This window comes from Amblyomma mixtum, chromosome 5 (assembly GCF_055824585.1).
Source record: "Amblyomma mixtum isolate Tamu chromosome 5, ASM5582458v1, whole genome shotgun sequence".
In the NCBI taxonomy this organism is placed as follows: Eukaryota; Metazoa; Arthropoda; class Arachnida; order Ixodida; family Ixodidae; genus Amblyomma; species Amblyomma mixtum.
Genome location: NC_143016.1, coordinates 5,810,133 through 5,826,356, shown reverse-complemented (window position 1 = coordinate 5,826,356; position 16,224 = coordinate 5,810,133). Strand labels below are relative to the sequence as shown.

The 16,224-nt window shown below is 46.2% G+C and overlaps 1 protein-coding gene across 1 annotated transcript in view; it reads left to right on the top strand.

Annotated features, from left to right (window-relative positions):
- Positions 1-11,102: 11,102 nt before the first annotated feature.
- Positions 11,103-16,224, top strand: part of LOC149341216 (peroxidasin homolog) — a 283,056-nt gene continuing 277,934 nt past the window's right edge. The window contains exon 1 of the mRNA XM_089543161.1: positions 11,103-11,858. The gene's annotated coding sequence lies outside the window, so the exon portion shown is untranslated. The remainder of the gene's footprint in view (positions 11,859-16,224) is intronic.

Genomic DNA, 16,224 nt, shown 5'->3' with positions numbered 1-16,224 from the left:
TAGAGGAGGAATAACCGCGAACTTGACAGGTCTGAAGAACGAGAAGAGGACAGGACGAGCGGTAATTCCTCCCCTGTCCTCTTCTCGTTCTTCAGTCCTGTCAAGTTCGCGGTTATTCCTCCTCTCCAACATGTCAGACCAACTGGCCCAAAGCTTCTCCTTGTTGAACCTCATCTTTCAGTCAGCAACCGAGCGCCATAATCCCTGAGCCACCACGGCGGCTGCATTGTAAGATTCTGTGTGGGCTGTGATTTTGTTGGTGATGGAAACTTGGTTATCTTTAAGTATATTTTTTGTTTTTCTGTCTTACCGCAAACCTTTTATGAGGTCAATGTTTTTTTTTAATTGCTTCTCCTTTCCGAAGGCATAAATTACTACTGGAGACAATGGGCGCTATAAAATATTTCCGTTAGCGTTCAAGTCCGTCACATAATAACAAATGAATCCAAATACGAAAAGGGCCTTCAATTTTTTTATGAGCAAAAAGCCAAAACAGGGCTGTGGGTTATACAGAAGGGGAGAGGCGCGAATTTATTTCCACCACCTCATGTTCCTCGGCGTTCACCAATTCTTAATTCACAACCGCTTCTGTCTTCCTCTTCTGTAGAAATGCTGATGCAACTGTGGTATTGAACCCACGAACTAGCGCTCAGCAGTCGAATGCCGTAACTCCTGACCCACTGGCACGTGTTGCAAATTACACATTCGCAACTAATTCACCAAACAGAAACACAAACGTTCAACTGATGAGTGGAAGGGCTCTCATTTAAGAAGTGCAGAACTTACCGGACATAAAGCATATCTGCTTAGCTTGCCTTATTTTGCCGTTCTTAACTATGTAAAAGACTCAGTCATACCCAACAATTCTGGACAAAAGCATTTTTGAGCGGGGAAATCTTTACGAACGGAATTTTTTCATACATTGTAAGATTTCACTCTAACAATCAACATATCCGCCGATCACCCGATGGCAGTATTGTATTTTTCTTTCTATTAGCGTTTTTGCTATCGTCAAAAGAGTTACCCGTTGGTTTTTTATAGCAGGTGCAACTGTTCATTGCGATAGATGGAAACAATTTAAATCAAATCTTTTGCTATGTATCATAAGAATGGACCATTACCTTCAATATATCCATAAAAGCGTCTTACCATTTGCTAGTTTTCAAAAGTTTTGTCCCAGCACGTTCGAGATGTACTGGCACTGCCTCCACTTCAAGCAAAACTGTGAGTCTGGAGAAAGAAAATAAGCCTCAACTTTCATTCCTGATAAAAAAAAAAAAAACGTTGCCTGACATTCTAGTACTTAAAGCAGAATCTGCGCTAAACATGAAGAGCGAAAATAAGAGAAAATATTTTCTAAGCAGAGCTACGTGCAATACAAGGTCAGCGCATAGCAGCTTGTTCTCGAGTAAGGAAAACATTCAACAGTAACGTTGCGCTCTGACCTTGCAAACTTGTGGCGAACATCTTAGGTGTTTTCTTTCTGCGTCGCCCAAAGGTGGCGGCAGCTATTCGAAATTCCGCGTGGCGCATATCTCAGGAGGCTCGGCTCAAAAACACTCTGCAGAGGATTTTGTTTTCATAAAAAACCTCTTCCGCGGCCAAGCTTCCGGGCTCGTTTCCTTCGCAAAGGAGGGCTCCGCGCAGCCTCCGCCCCGTGGCCCATGGCCGTGGGCGAACCGGTGGCCCGCAAAAGGCCCACAAGCCACCGGGTCGGCGTCTCTGGCGAGCGTCACTCAGGCGAGCGCGCCTAGCCAGACACGCTCGCTCCCGATCCGGCCTGTTCGATCCGGCAGGGCTCCTTGTGACCCAAGTCACGAAGGGGGGCTACCCCGTGCGCCTCGCACGGGGGGAATTATTTATGACCGCCAATATTCGCCGCGTCTTCTGGAATAATGTAACTCCACGCCCACCGCCCAGGGGAGGTCACCGCCCAAGCAAAGCACAAAGCGAAGCATAGCCCCAGAAAACAAAGGAATCCGCGTCGATAAACAAAGTGCAAGAGGCGGCGGTGGGAAATCGAAACAGTTACACCGGCGCCAACTCAGGCGCGTGTGAGGGGAGCCGGACATAGTGTTTGCTTATGCCGGCTTTGTCTTGACCGACTCTGCCCGCTTTGGAGATCCGCGTTTATACTTTCGCCTATACGCAACGTGACCATGTCGGAGGTGCCCAACGTGCTCTGCGGTGTAACACCAGGGGCCCAAGGGAAAAGTGGCCAGGTTTTCTCTTTATTCCTCTTTAGGAAAAATCACTGAGTTCCCGAAAAGTTCGACTTAAACCACTGAGCATATAAAGCTCCTGTGAAAGAATACCTGCAGACTGTCACGACGCCGCTGGGTCAGACAGGCTGTTAGCCGCCATTTCCAACATTCTAGGAGAAACATTTCGAATATTGGAAGATTGTAAGGTACTCTTACAGCCGCCGCGGTGGCTCAGTGGCTATGGTGCTCGGCTGCTGGCCCGAAAGACGCGGGTTCGATCCCGGTCGCGGCGGCTGAATTTCTTTGGAGGAGAAATTCGAGGCCCGTGTACTGTGCGATGTCAGTGCACGTTAAAGAACCCCAGGTGGTCGAATTTCCGGAGCCCTCCACTACGGCGTCTCTCATAGCCTTAGTTGCTTTGGGACGTTAAACCCCATAAACCAAACCAAACCAAACCAAGGTACTCTTACGGAAATATTGAAGAAAATGGTCCACTCTTCCGAGGTGTAACAAAATCATTTAAAGTTTTTTCATGGCACGCATCGTGTAGTTATCACTGCCGTAGAAAATGAATGCCGGTATAAAAAGTGTTAACAGCAAAAAAATTCATGCCTGTCGTGTCGATGGGAGATCTGCGAATATATTAACTGTTATAGTGAAATCTTACAACATATCACGTATCTCACGTATATCACGTATCACGTATATCACGTATCACGTAACATATCACATATCTTACAACATAGCACTAGGAGAACACGACATGTACATGAGCAGTCATTAGCACCAATTTTCGCACGAACTAGTGGGTTTAAGCACAGTTTTTTTCCCGAATACTGTCGCAGAGTGGAATGGTCTTCCTTCGGGTCTATGTAAATCTAGGTATTTTGAGGAGGAGGTAGAGAACTTATTGTATGGCTCCTAGTATCTTGTTTGACTCTGGATTTGTGTCCTGTTTATTGACTTGCGGTGTTGTAGCTGATGCTCTTATAGAATTTTTTTTTTGTTGTATGCCCCTCCTGCTTGGGACAACTCTGGCTTGCAGTATACTGAAATAAATAAATAAATAAAATTTAACTAATAAACGTATCCTGTTTAAAAATGCATTTGTCCAGAATTGTTGGGTAGGTTCTTCCAGCGTTTGCCTTCCGTCGCTACTTGTCGACATTGGCAGGAGCAAAATGGCGTGAAAACTTCATTAGACAAGAACAAAGTTTTCACCATTGCAATAACTTGTTTTGTTTTATTTCCTGTGAATATGCTGGACGTCATTCATGTATTTTTCGCTTACAAAACTTACTGTCTAAATGCGAAATAAATTAACCTCTTATTGCACTTGCCATGAATTCTCTTTATTTTAAAATTGCAAAAAGCACCACGCAAAAAAAATTATGAACTGTAGGTAAAATAACGTCAGCGTAATTCATAACAAGCTCATGAGGCAATAAGACTGCCTATAAAATATGTAAATGCAACTTTCGCAGCTAAAATTAAGTGTATTCCGACTTAACAAACATCAGAATAACGTGGAAGACGCATAGAATCGATTTTTAGAAACATTAAAAATTCGGCCTAATTCTGGTCAGTCTCCGCTTTAAAGCGGAAAAATTCGTGGCACTTTCAAACATGAAGTCCCTGGATTTCTTGAGAACTGAAAATAGTAAACTGCCCAATTTTAAACTAAGAAAACATACGTGGGAGAGAAAAAGTGCTTTTAACGAAACACCAAGACCGGTTTTGCGAAGCGACAGTATACCTTTGACGTGCTTAACCATGCAGAGCTTCATCCGGTATGCATGGAGAAGTGAGGTAGTAAGCGTACCTCTTTGCCCACGAAGTGTTCGGAGGTTTCGAGCGAGGATTTGTAAGAAAAACCGGTTATGCTTAGTTTGAACATGCAGGCAGCATACGGGTGTACCAGGGGTATCGACCAGAGTACTTAAAACGCTCTCTTGGAACTGAAGGAGTTCTGGGAACACCCTTCAATAGAGTATGTGGCTGTCCCATATTCCACTCTGTTTTTCAGAATCTCCGCACTCCTAGCTAGAGTGTAGCGCACGGCTTCTGCAGGAGTTGATATACTTCTTCTATTACGGAACTAAAATAAAAGCTGCAGCCGAGCGGGATATCGAACCGCTGAACTTTGAGTCGTTAGCCGGTAGAGCTACCTTTTAACTACCGTTTTTTTTCAATGTGGTATTTATTTCAGTGTTGCAATATTTTATGCACATGAACTATGTACAAATCATTAGGCAAAGAGTGGCAAATCAGCGCGATGATACGACACACCTTAAGCATAGAAGCATTAGAAAAAAGGCAATGAAGAGAACAGGGATAAAAGTGAATGCCACTCTGGCTGGAACACGGTCGGCGCATACAATTCCTTTAGATGAAGAATTACTCCACTGAAGTGGTATTTTGCGGAAGCAACAGATTCACTATGTCCGTCCGTAATGCGCGTTTTCCAGAGGCTGTGTACTTCAATTACATTGTGTCTAAGAGTTTATCAACAGATTGTAGTGGGGTGAGATATCGTACAGAATGCGGTGTCAAATTAGGTCTTTTTTAGACTCCATGGCATGAAATTCCAGAAGTTTACTGCATCGTTGCAACTGATGAAAAAATGCTCAATAATTTCTGGAGCCTCACAAGGTCAGCAATTCACTGTAGACGCAAAAATGCCGCTTCTTTCTATAACCTTGTTTTTACTAGAAATTTATCGGTGTGCAGTTTATACAAAAAATATTTTTATACACGGCTAAAGGACCATTTTATGTACTCTTTTGGTTACGTCTTGCCCCGGGAAACCAAAATACAGAGAGCGGCACACTGGTGGAGGGAAGATCGTAGGATTGAAATCCTTGTATAGCCGTTTCCACGACACTGAAAACAGGAACTCAGGGGAGAAACGAACAACTATTAAGCGAAACACCAAATACACTTCATGCATTAAGCCCCACAAAAACAGAAGATCAAAAACATAAGAAGACAGAATGATGCTGGGTAGAACATGAACTTAAATGTCTTGCAAATATGCAAGCATTATTAGATGTTTAGTGGTGCGGAAAAATGTGAAACATGAAACTATCTGTCGGCCACACAGGTGGATTAAGCCTAGGCGCTTACAGGCCGGAAAAGGTTATCGCGTCTCGTGGATTCAAAGGAAGAATCTAAAAAGAAGTAGCAAAAACTCCGTGAGAACGCTGGATATAAGTCTTCTGCAGTGAATAATTTGGCGTACATAATAAATTCTAGTAGCGAAGAACAGATTACAGGCTGTCGCCCTGAAGAAAATTGAGAGGTCTTAGGGGAAGAAAGTCTGAGCATAATGCTGAAGAGCTGGCACCCGGTCTTTTCAGTAATGTAAAATACGCTTATAGTCACTCCAACGAGCACCAAGGTACTTGGGCGGCCGAAGTGTCAAGTGCATACCAGCATATTTAGCAGGTGTTGATTCCAACGTACCAAACCAGAGACCGAAGCTTTTAGAACAAATAATTCGAGCTCCGGCCTCTGAACTACAGCCCGCCGTTAAACTAATAACTTCGTCAATGCCTGGCTCATCAGCGCAAAAAAAAAAACGCAATGTCATTTGCATAAGCTAATACCTTCAGTGCGTGACCCATAGCATGAAAACCACTGAAGGCTGTGCTGTTTATTACACTTATGCAAAGTGGCTCCAAGTATGGTTCGAAGAGGAGCGGGGATAGTGGGCAACCTTTTTCACCGAGGACTGAATGTGCACTGTTTGCGAGGGACAGCCATTTACAACAAAGCGCATGGGACAATTTTTATAACAAAGGCGTATTCCTGTGGAGATAATTGAACCAGAGTTAGGCGTTATTAAGAAAAGAACAGAGGAATGAATGGCATACTCGAGAGAATGCCTTTTCCTGGTCAGTTTGCAGCAGTGTCAATTATTCAAGAGCATCACTGCAATACTGCAATATCATACGCGCTACATGTCGATTAGACTGTACTGACTGTCCCCTCAAGCGACATGTTTGATGAGGTGCAGTCAATGTAGACATTGGAAGCTGTAGACGGTTTGAGAGGTCTTTTGCGAATATCTTACAATCAACTTTGGAACGCGTGGTAGGTCTGTAGTGATCTACAAATCGTAGTTGTTCCTGACTGTGGCAAAAATCTAACATCAAACAAAGGCTCTGAAGCAATCATTTCTCCCCACCATTGTTAAGGTAAGACCTCATGGAGCCTTCTCAATAGCTATTTCATGGGCTCCTTGCTTAAACTTCTTTCAAGCTGCACAGAATGGGACTCTCACGGTCAAGCAAGATTCCAAAGCTGTTCTCACTCGCTGACTGAAGTCTTTAGCAACGTGGAGGAACGAGCTTCTGTGCTTTTTGGTGCATATATATGCTTCATTTTTACTCTAGCGGCGGCTTCCTCTGTACATTTTGCGAACTTCTGTTGTTAATATCCACCGATAGCTACCGGGTTAGAGTGGGTGCAGCTTAGTGAACGATCAAACTTTCGAGGCAACAGCTATACACCACAGAGATCCTTCGCTCGGAAGCACCTTCAAGGCTTATGGTATGTTGAAGGCTCGCCCTTCGTGAACGAGATAACTCGCATCCTGTTGCATAATTCTTTGCATTTAAAATCCTGTTTAGATTCACTTGCGCTCTCGTCGAGCATTGGTGTTCCGCAGCGAATCGCGAAGGTTTACGGGTATTTGACGAAAGTGTTTTCCTTCAACCGAAGCGTCACTCTTTCCTGCTCAGCGTTTTTTCTTCGGAAGGTCGCTGTTTTGAAACACATGTCCGAAAATCGAATGGAAGCTGCGGCGGGCGTAAAATAGCTTCACTCGGCGATAGAGCTACAATTGTTTCACAGAAATTGCGACAACTACAAGACAACCTCTTCTCATACTCGTCTACGCACGGACATGCATTCGATGAATGCAGCTTATTGATGACCTTTGCTCAAGCATATACTTTCTTCCCTGCCACTCAAAAGAAGATTTCTTTATTTAAGTTACGTGGAATCAGTGACGCACCTACTTTGCGTGAGATGCGGTTCACAGGTAGCAACACAGCTCCGCTCCACAACACAAGCGATGAACCTAAAATCTTCGAACTCCTTTTGTCCGCAGAGACAGTGCACTGGCAGTTCAACTCTTTGCCGAAGGAAGCGTTTCACAGCTTAGACAATTTGCGTGGAGTTAACAGCTGACCGAGACGTAATAGTAGCTGATATACTCTATATGACAGAGTACCAGTTCTTATGGTGCAGGGGTGATCAGGGAGCAGTGCGTGTAGGGGTCGGTGGGAGTAAGCTGGAGCGCCCCACCGGTTTGTGCACTCCTGGCTCGAGAGGCAGGTGGGGTGCAAGTAACGCGCATTGGATTGCTTGAATTGATCACTGTGCCAGAGATAACATTTGGGACTTTGGGCTTATTTTCGTTTAATAAGCAGCAGTATATGTATGCGGCCCGACCTTCGTCCGGGTTTAACCGGTAGCCATGGTAACCTGAATGGAAGTATGTTCAGCCCATCGACCGAATCCATTTATCAAGCAAAGATAACCGCGAAGTTGAAACCTCTTTTTTACACTCACAGACACGCAAAGACCGAGAGAGGTAGGGCGAAAAAAAATAAAACATCTGAGCGAAACGATAGGATCATCATCACCATTATCATTAGCCTGACTACGTCCACTACAGGACAAAGACTCTCCCATACCTCTCCAATTAATCCTGCTCTGTGCCAGTTGCAGCCAACTTATTCCAGCAAACTCGTTTATCTCATCCGCCCACCTAACTTTCAGCCGCCCCTGCTACGCTTGCCTTCTCGTGGTATCCATTCCGTTACCCTGAACAACCATCGGTTATCTTGCCTTCCCATTACATGCCCTCCCCAAGCTCATTTTTTATTCTTCCTTTCGACTACGATGTCGTTAACCCGCGTGTGTTCTCTGGCCCACTCTGCTTTCTTCCGATCTCTTAACGTTACACCTATCATTTTCCTTTCCATAGCTCGTTGTGTTGACCTTAATTTAAGTCGAACTGTTTTCGTTAACCTCCAGCTTCCTGCTCAGTAGGTAAGTATCGGTGTGATACAGCTGCTGTGTACCTTTCTCTTGATGGATATTGGTAAACTGTCACTCACGATCTCGGAGATCCTGCCAAATGCGCTCCACCCCATTCTTAATCTTCTAGTTATTTCCCTCTAGCGATCCGGATCTGCTGTCACTACCTGCCCGAAGCTTACGTGTTCCCTTACCGCTTCCAGCGCCTCTCTACCATCTGTAAACGTTTGTTCTCTTGCGAGACTGTTGAGCATTACTTTGCTTTTCTACATGTTAACTTTAAGACCTACCGTTCTGCTCTCCCTATCTGTGATAGATCATGCTTTTCTAGTTCATCCACTGTGTGGCTTAGCACGGCAATGTCACCAACGAATCTCAGATTTCCAAGGTATTCTCCATATCGCCAACTGTTCCCAATCCCAGCCTCTGAGTACCTCGTGTAACAGGCAGTGATAGCACTGGCGAGATAGTGTCTCCCTGCATGACACCCTTGCTTATTAGAATTTTATTGCTGACTGCATGGATGACTATGAGTTAAAAAAAAAACGCGCCTTTTTGTTCTTATCTCTTTCTAGAACTGTCCAGGGTATAGTTAACTGTGCTACCTACACGTGCGTATGAAATTGATGAACGAGCCCACTGCGACACGTAGCTGACTAAATTTCACGCCTTCGCTTGACCCTAATAACAACGTGTGCTGGCGTTAAGCATTAGTCAGGATCAACTTCTCTCAAAGAACGGCTACTGTCTGGAATCTGTAACAAGCTATACACTTTTTTGTTAATGCGCGCTGTGGACAGACACGGCACATAGTACCGGTTGAGAGAACATGTACACTTCTAGCATGCCGGAAACGTCCTGCCGCCTGACTGTAACAGAGCGCACTCTTATCACTTGCCTTTTGACCGAAGGCGGCACATGAAAGAAACTCGGATCGAATTTGCCTCTTGAATATTGCTATCACGATTCTACAGGGCCACTTGCGCGCATATTTTGCTTTGTTTCTGCTTTTTTGTGTTTTTTGGGCACGTACGCTTTCTCTGCCAAAGGCGCCCTTCAACTCAACACAGGTCATCCGCACGCCTACTGAGAAAACCACGGCGCGTTTCTAAAACACGAGCCTTCGATCGCAAATGTCGCGCTGTTTTTTAGATATTTTCAGACGAAATGTGATGCTTCCGCACATAGCCTGGCCAGGGTGAGCACGCCATTTCATAGCGCGTGGTTCTAGCGCCTATTTTGCTTTATTTGTTTTCTTGTTAGCGCCATCGCACGTGTCATTTTTTACCAAAGATTTTCGTTGAACTATAGTGGGCAGTCGAGAAAATGTTGCCGACGACCCCATTACGCATTCCGGTGTCGTGACACTGCTGGACTGCTTTGTGCGAATGCTTTTCAACCTTTCAACACGTCAGCCAGTTTGGAGGTTCTAAAACAGCTCCGATGCGCCCACGGGGCACTCTAACGCAAGGCGAACTTCCTGTTTATCTCTCTTACGGGCAGCGTGGTGCCCGTAGGTGTTGTAAAACAGAATGTGTTTCCTGCTGCAGCTAATTTAGCATTTCGTATATTTCACGCCTCATCAGCAGTAGCCGACAGCTGTCCTAGTGCGCAACCTCACGGATTCAACGCCTGAATTTATTAAGGCGGGGCGCAGCCCTAAGCTATAACACTGTCACAGTGCGATGCAGTGGCGCATCGCTTAACCGCTGCCAAATTGCACAGGTTTTGGTATGTGTCGAGTCGACTCGACACATAAACAGTGTCGAGTCGACTCGACACATAAACAGTGTCGAGTCGACTCGACACTGTTTATGAATGTTAAGTAGAGAACGACCAATTCCGTATATATGAGCATTACCCCCCTTAAGCTATCGCGTCATACCCTTAAAGCGGAGCTTAAGTCTCTCTGCCAAATGAAGAATTGATACCTGCTTTCGCACGCCTACTTGTTGTTGTTGTTGTAGCCTTTGACAGGATGGCACATACCCACACTGGGGGATCGGCCAAGAATAGGGAGGTAGAGGTTGGTATTCACCTGTACATAGTAAAGGCAAAAGAAAAGCACACGGGAGAGGAACACCGGAGGTTTAACTACGTTACACCGCTAACACTTTTTTTTCTTTCAGTAGCCGCGACTGTTATTTATTTCTTCGCCAATCTATCCCGGCATCGCCACTGCTGTTTCCTTTATTTTCGTTTTATTTTTCAGTAGCAAGGTATTTCATTCGCGTTCGGCCTGATCAGTGAAAGCAGTTGTGTGTTCTTTGGGATTATTTTCGTGCATTTTTCTCATTAAAACATCAGGAAAAAACAAATGAGATTTAAAGGGGCAAGCTCACAGCAAATACCTCCTCCGCTATCCTTCTCAGCCTAAAAGCGCCCAAAATTTTCTTTTCTTCCCCTTCTGATGGAACCAGGAGATAGCGGCAGTCACTTTTTCACACACATTATACGCGCGCTCCAATCAGAGCATCTTTCATTGTGAAACCGTCGCTGTGGCGAGAGGCTTCTACGTACTGCCGTTTCTCCACGCACGCTCGCTTCCCTTTCTTCCCCCATTTTCTCGCCACGCGCCCCTGTGAAGATGTCATTTCTGTGTCAGGAGCGTGTCGCTCCCGCTTCTCGCTTTTATCCACTCTTTGTTCAATGCCTCTTTTCTGTTCTTCTCGCCTATTCACCTCACGCAGAAGCTGTCACGGTCGCCCCGAGCCCGCACCGGAGGCGGACGGCCGGGCCGCATTCAGCGTGGCGCACACCACGTGATTCGGCTCGACACTGGTAACGGCGCCGGCCACGGCGCGCCGCGAGCGTCGCTAACCCTCGGCCGCCGCCGCCGTCGCCGCCGCGATAACAGAAGCGCAGCCCGGAGCCGCGGCCCCGGTTCTCCCCCTCCGGCGGCAAATCAGACCCGGCTGACAGTCGCGCCGAACGCCGTGCCGTCGCCGGCAGCCCCGAGCTTGCGCACGCCTCGGGACGCTTCGCACGCCATCTATCGCCGCACACGCCCGCCGTCTGAGGAAGACGTCCAGAAGACATCCGCCGATGGGACTTCCGAACGCGCGTCTCGTGTTTCCCTCTGTCGTCCCGCTTGGCGACGTCTCGTAGCTGCCGCAGCGGACTGCTGACGCGGCCCTTTCAGCACCGCTGTCGCTTGTACGAAGGTAGACCCAGTGGTGGCCGAAGGAGCGAGACGCTTTCCGCAGAAGGAACTTTTGGGACTGCGTTGTCGGATCTGCGCGACTGCCGTGACTGGGCGCGAGTGGCAGTTCTTGGCCTGCATCGCTGCTCCGCACGCGTCTCTGCCGTGACTCTTAATTACCAGGAAACCCCGCGCTAACTGTTCGCTAGTTTTGTCTCTTACGCGTTAGCAGAGCGGCTGGAAGACTTTTTAACTGTTGTTTACTGGCTTCTCTGCTAACAGTTTCTGCCTGCAGTGATATTGCTAATCGTTCGGCGCTACCGTGACACTAAAGTCTGTTGCTTGTGCTGTGCTGTGCCCTTGTGATCGCTCTTGACGTCGTCGGTGACGTGACATCTTGGAATGCAGCGACTGCCGGACCCGTGCGGATTCCTTTGCTTCCGGAGCCGCTGACTGCCCCGGTAAGACCGGCGGTCTTTTTCTCCCATTCCTTCTATTCTTTTTCTTTTCTTTTTTGGTGTTGTCGGTTTGTGTCTGCTTGTTGTTCAGTGCTGTTCTTGCATGTTCTGCCATGCGAAATGCTGTCATTGTCATCGTGTCCTTCCTATCTGCCTCATTACCTCCCCATTTTTCTCCTGGCAAGTTCAACGTTGCATACTCGATTTACTGCTCTCCTTGGAATGGAAGAGTAATCGATGGAAACCGGTCATCAATTTACGCTGTGAAGAACTGCCTTATTCTAATCTCATTGTTTCAAGTGCCGCTTTCTTTTCGTCGGTTAATAGCTTCATCATTTCACTTAAATCGAGACACCGTTATTAGCTCATCGTGCACCTTTTTATAGTTCTAACACAAAAAAAACTTAAAATAAATAAAATAAAGCAAAAACGAGAAACACAAACAGAGGGTCTAAATGAGTTTGCTTAGGTGTGGTGCTGGAAGATTGAACCGAGGGAGCACTTTACGCTGAAGCAATCAACTGTTCTTTACACCCCTCGCTGAAAATGTTTTCACTGAGAAAACAATTACTGAGCTTAACATTCCGACCGTCTTTTCTTTTTTTTTCGAACGAATTCATTACGTACCTTATATCATAAGCTGCGCCACATTAGAGCAAAGAGTTCTCAGCAGGTATTTGTTATTCAGGGTGAGGAGTCTGCAACGGTCTCCCTACTTTCGTCTCCTGGCTTCCGCTGAGCCATTCCTCCTGAAGGGAGCGCTGAAGGGAGCAGTAGTACTTCCCGGCTCCTTGGGTTGCGGTGGCCACTGCCGTGGATATTTTACATCGCAAAAAGCAGCGTAAAGCAAGAGCCAGTTCGGCTCTGCATTCGGTGACAAAAAAAAAAAAATAGCACCTTTGAGTTTAGGGTTTTAAGGCTTTGAAAGCCTTGTTTTACCCACTTAAGGCTTTGTCCAGTTCTCTTCTTTTTTATTGTCAAGATCTCTCATTTTTTAGAGCACACTTTACGTCTTAACGCAGTTCCGACCAACCTCGCTGACACCGTATTTCAAAACGTTTTTCTTTTTTTTTCCCCCTCAGAGCAGACGCTCAATGTAAAGCGTATAATGTCTATTTCGGAGCACTTGTCTGGTGGACGGGAACGACACTTGGGCGAGGAAAAAGGCTTTGCACGGTGGATTGTCTCTTTCAATAAAAACCTGGAAAAGGTCGTGCTGGTTTTAAGAACTCCAAGTGAAATGTCAAAACGAAATAGTTTTGTTTTTCTCTCTCTCTCTCTCTAATCCTTTACACAACCTATCAGATTCTTCATGCGGCTGGAATGGGACATTTTTAATTTCTACTTTCGCTCTTGAAGAGACGGTATTTTTCGAGCGTCCTTCTGTACAACCCTGGCCCAGTGATCGAAGCGCTCTGGAGACCGGCTTCTGGGAAGTACATTAGGTGCGCGACTACCGCTGCCTGCGCGGAGAACACAACGCGCACTTATCGCGTTGATGGAATTCTCGGAGTACTCGTGAAAGGTCGCTAGCGCCGTTCACCCGCCATGCTGCCGCAGAGGTCAGCGCATGCGCATAGGCACTGGATTCTCAACGCGTGGCGCACCTCGCAGTTGAGCGAATGCAGTGAGCTAGATCTCTTTCACTACTGATGTTGTATAATTTGAATTGCATATTCCTTTTAGTAAAACGAGTTTTCCTCTCTTTGGCCTTTTCGTCCAATTTGTCATGTGCTGACACATACTGGACACGCTTGGGCCACGGAACGGAGAACATTGTAACTACTGAAGACAAAGCAAACACTACAAAGCTTAGTTAGACAACGCATGCCATCATGGCCACCGTGAAGCCTAGATCAGCATTAGTGGAGATAACGTAACGAAGCGCAAGGCCCACTATCTTTATTCTTCTCAGATTTCTCGAAGCAATGGCGTTAATTTCGACGAAAAAATCTTCAGTTCTCTGAGTACATAACTCAGCAGGAAATCAAAATGTTTCTTTTCTGTATGAAATAACAGTGCAAAGAGGCGAAAGACAAAGCAAAGAATGGACGCCACTAAAGATTCCTATTCGATTGTGGGCATAACGCCAGATAAATGTGCGCACAAAAGAGTCAGATCACTCAGGCGTGGACACATGCGCTAAATTTCAATAACTCATGTCAATGACGCATGTGTTGCCTCCGAAACCTCCCGCGCGAACTGGTTACGATGTTTTAACGAAATTCTTGCTTTTTTCAAACAAAGGTCCACACCGGTGCCATTCGTTACAGTGCTTGGCTGGATTTTGATATTTCTTTTCGCCCACAGGCAAGCTGTGCTCCCACAAACGCACATTTAACCCATCGGCCATTGTGTGCATTCTACGAGTGCCACCGGAATAAACCTTTAATTGAAAAAACAACGTCAATTTTACTTAGGGACTCTAATCAGTGTATAGAGGTTTCGGAGGCCTATGACATCTATAATAACAAGCACACGTGCTTAATTACCCATCGATTGTCCTGCACGAAAAAGAGTTGACCTATCTGGACGCACCTGACTAATTTCCTCGGTTTAGTTGTTATCAGTAATCAGGGACCCTAATCAGTCTCGGGAGGTTTCGGAAGCCTACGACATCTACAAGAACAAGCACACGTGCTTAATTACCGATCGATTGCCCTGCATGAAAAAGAGTTGGCCTATCTTTACGCATCTGACTGATATCCTCGGTTTTGTTGTTATTATGTGCGCACTTTTTACTGCGTTATTACATATCCTGCGTTATTACATATCCTGCGTTTTCTTGTTAATCCTTCAGTGGCGAGTCAGCGTGTGTGGTGTCCGTTCTTCGATTCGCCATTTCGTTTGTTTTCGATGTTCTTTTCTATGTTACATTAGCAACTGTTTGAACCGTTCAAAATGTTTTTTTGTTTTCAGTTTTCTTGACATTTAAGAAGTAGTCGTATGACAGAAAGCTGAAGCAAAAAAGCATTTCAAAAAGAAAAACTAATATGGTACCAACTCGGATTATCCTTGTACTGTTCAATAAATTCAGCTTTCGATGGGTAGCCAGCGCATGCGAAGCATCGTCATCATCATCATCATCAGCCTGACTACGCCCACTGCAAGGCAAAGGCCTCTCCCATGTCTCTCTAATTAATCATGTCCATTGCCAGTTGCGGCCACCGCATCCCCGCAAACTTCTTAATCTCATCCCCCCCACCTACCTTTTTGCTGCCCCCTGCTACGCTTGCCTTCTCTTGGAATCCACTCCGTTACCCTTAACGACCAGCGGTTATTTTGCCTTCGCATTGCATGCCCTGCCCAAGCCCATTTCTTCCTCTTGATTTCAAATATGATGTCATTGACCGGCGTTTGTTCCCTCACCCACTCCGCCCGTCTCCGATCTCTAAACGTTACACCTATGCGAAGCATGTTAGGATAAAACCATGCTGTTGACACAATCTACCCGCCGAGGTCACTCAGTGGCTTTTTCATTAGGTAGTTGATCCCAAGATGGTGGGTTGGATCCCGCCCACGGCGTCGGCATTTCGATGCAGGCAAACTAAAAAATAAACACCCATGCGCTTGCGATCTCAGTGGACGTTAAGGAGTGCCAGATGTACTGAATTAACCCTGAGCCCTACACTTCGACATCCATTACCGCACTTATGTATTGTTGCTGTACTTCAAACCCTAAAATATAAAATCTACACCATGCGCTCCTAACTTTTCGCATGACGAACCTGGTGCCTATAGGACAATACCGCATATTTTCCGAGTACCTTTACTTCTTCGTGCACCCTTAACCCCACCACCCTACGCCCCATCTCCAGTCCTCAAGTTTCTATAGTGTCGCCTTTTTGAACGCGAACTCAACTCGGCAAACGCGAATGCCTACGCCTGACTGACGAAGGACGTTGGACTTAATGTTTATCTCGTTGGCACACCTAGCGTTATTTCAAATTATTCTTGAACTTTGTTGCGCTTCAGATGGGCCCTCGGCGAATGAGCAATACGCGGCACGCTTGAACAGGCAAAAAGCATAAAAAAGGGCCGTTGACACGTTACCGCGCTGATCAATACTTCGAGATGGTCCCCTATACATGCCGTATTTCATGTACTGGTCGTTGCTGATAGCACACTTAGCGCCCGCACGATGACGTCCGCCTTTGAGTAATTGAAGAGAGAGTAAGAGTAAGCTTCTTTAGACAAGGAGCCAAGGCCAAGAAGTGGGAAGCAAGAATGTCGGGGCTCTGCTCAAGCTGCGCACGCACGCAGCGCACGCCAACGTCACTGGCCCACGCCATGAGCGTCAAGACACGGAAGGCAGGGGATCTGGCGCAGTACTCTACCCATTTACAGGGCCGACTCCTCTTCGTCGCTA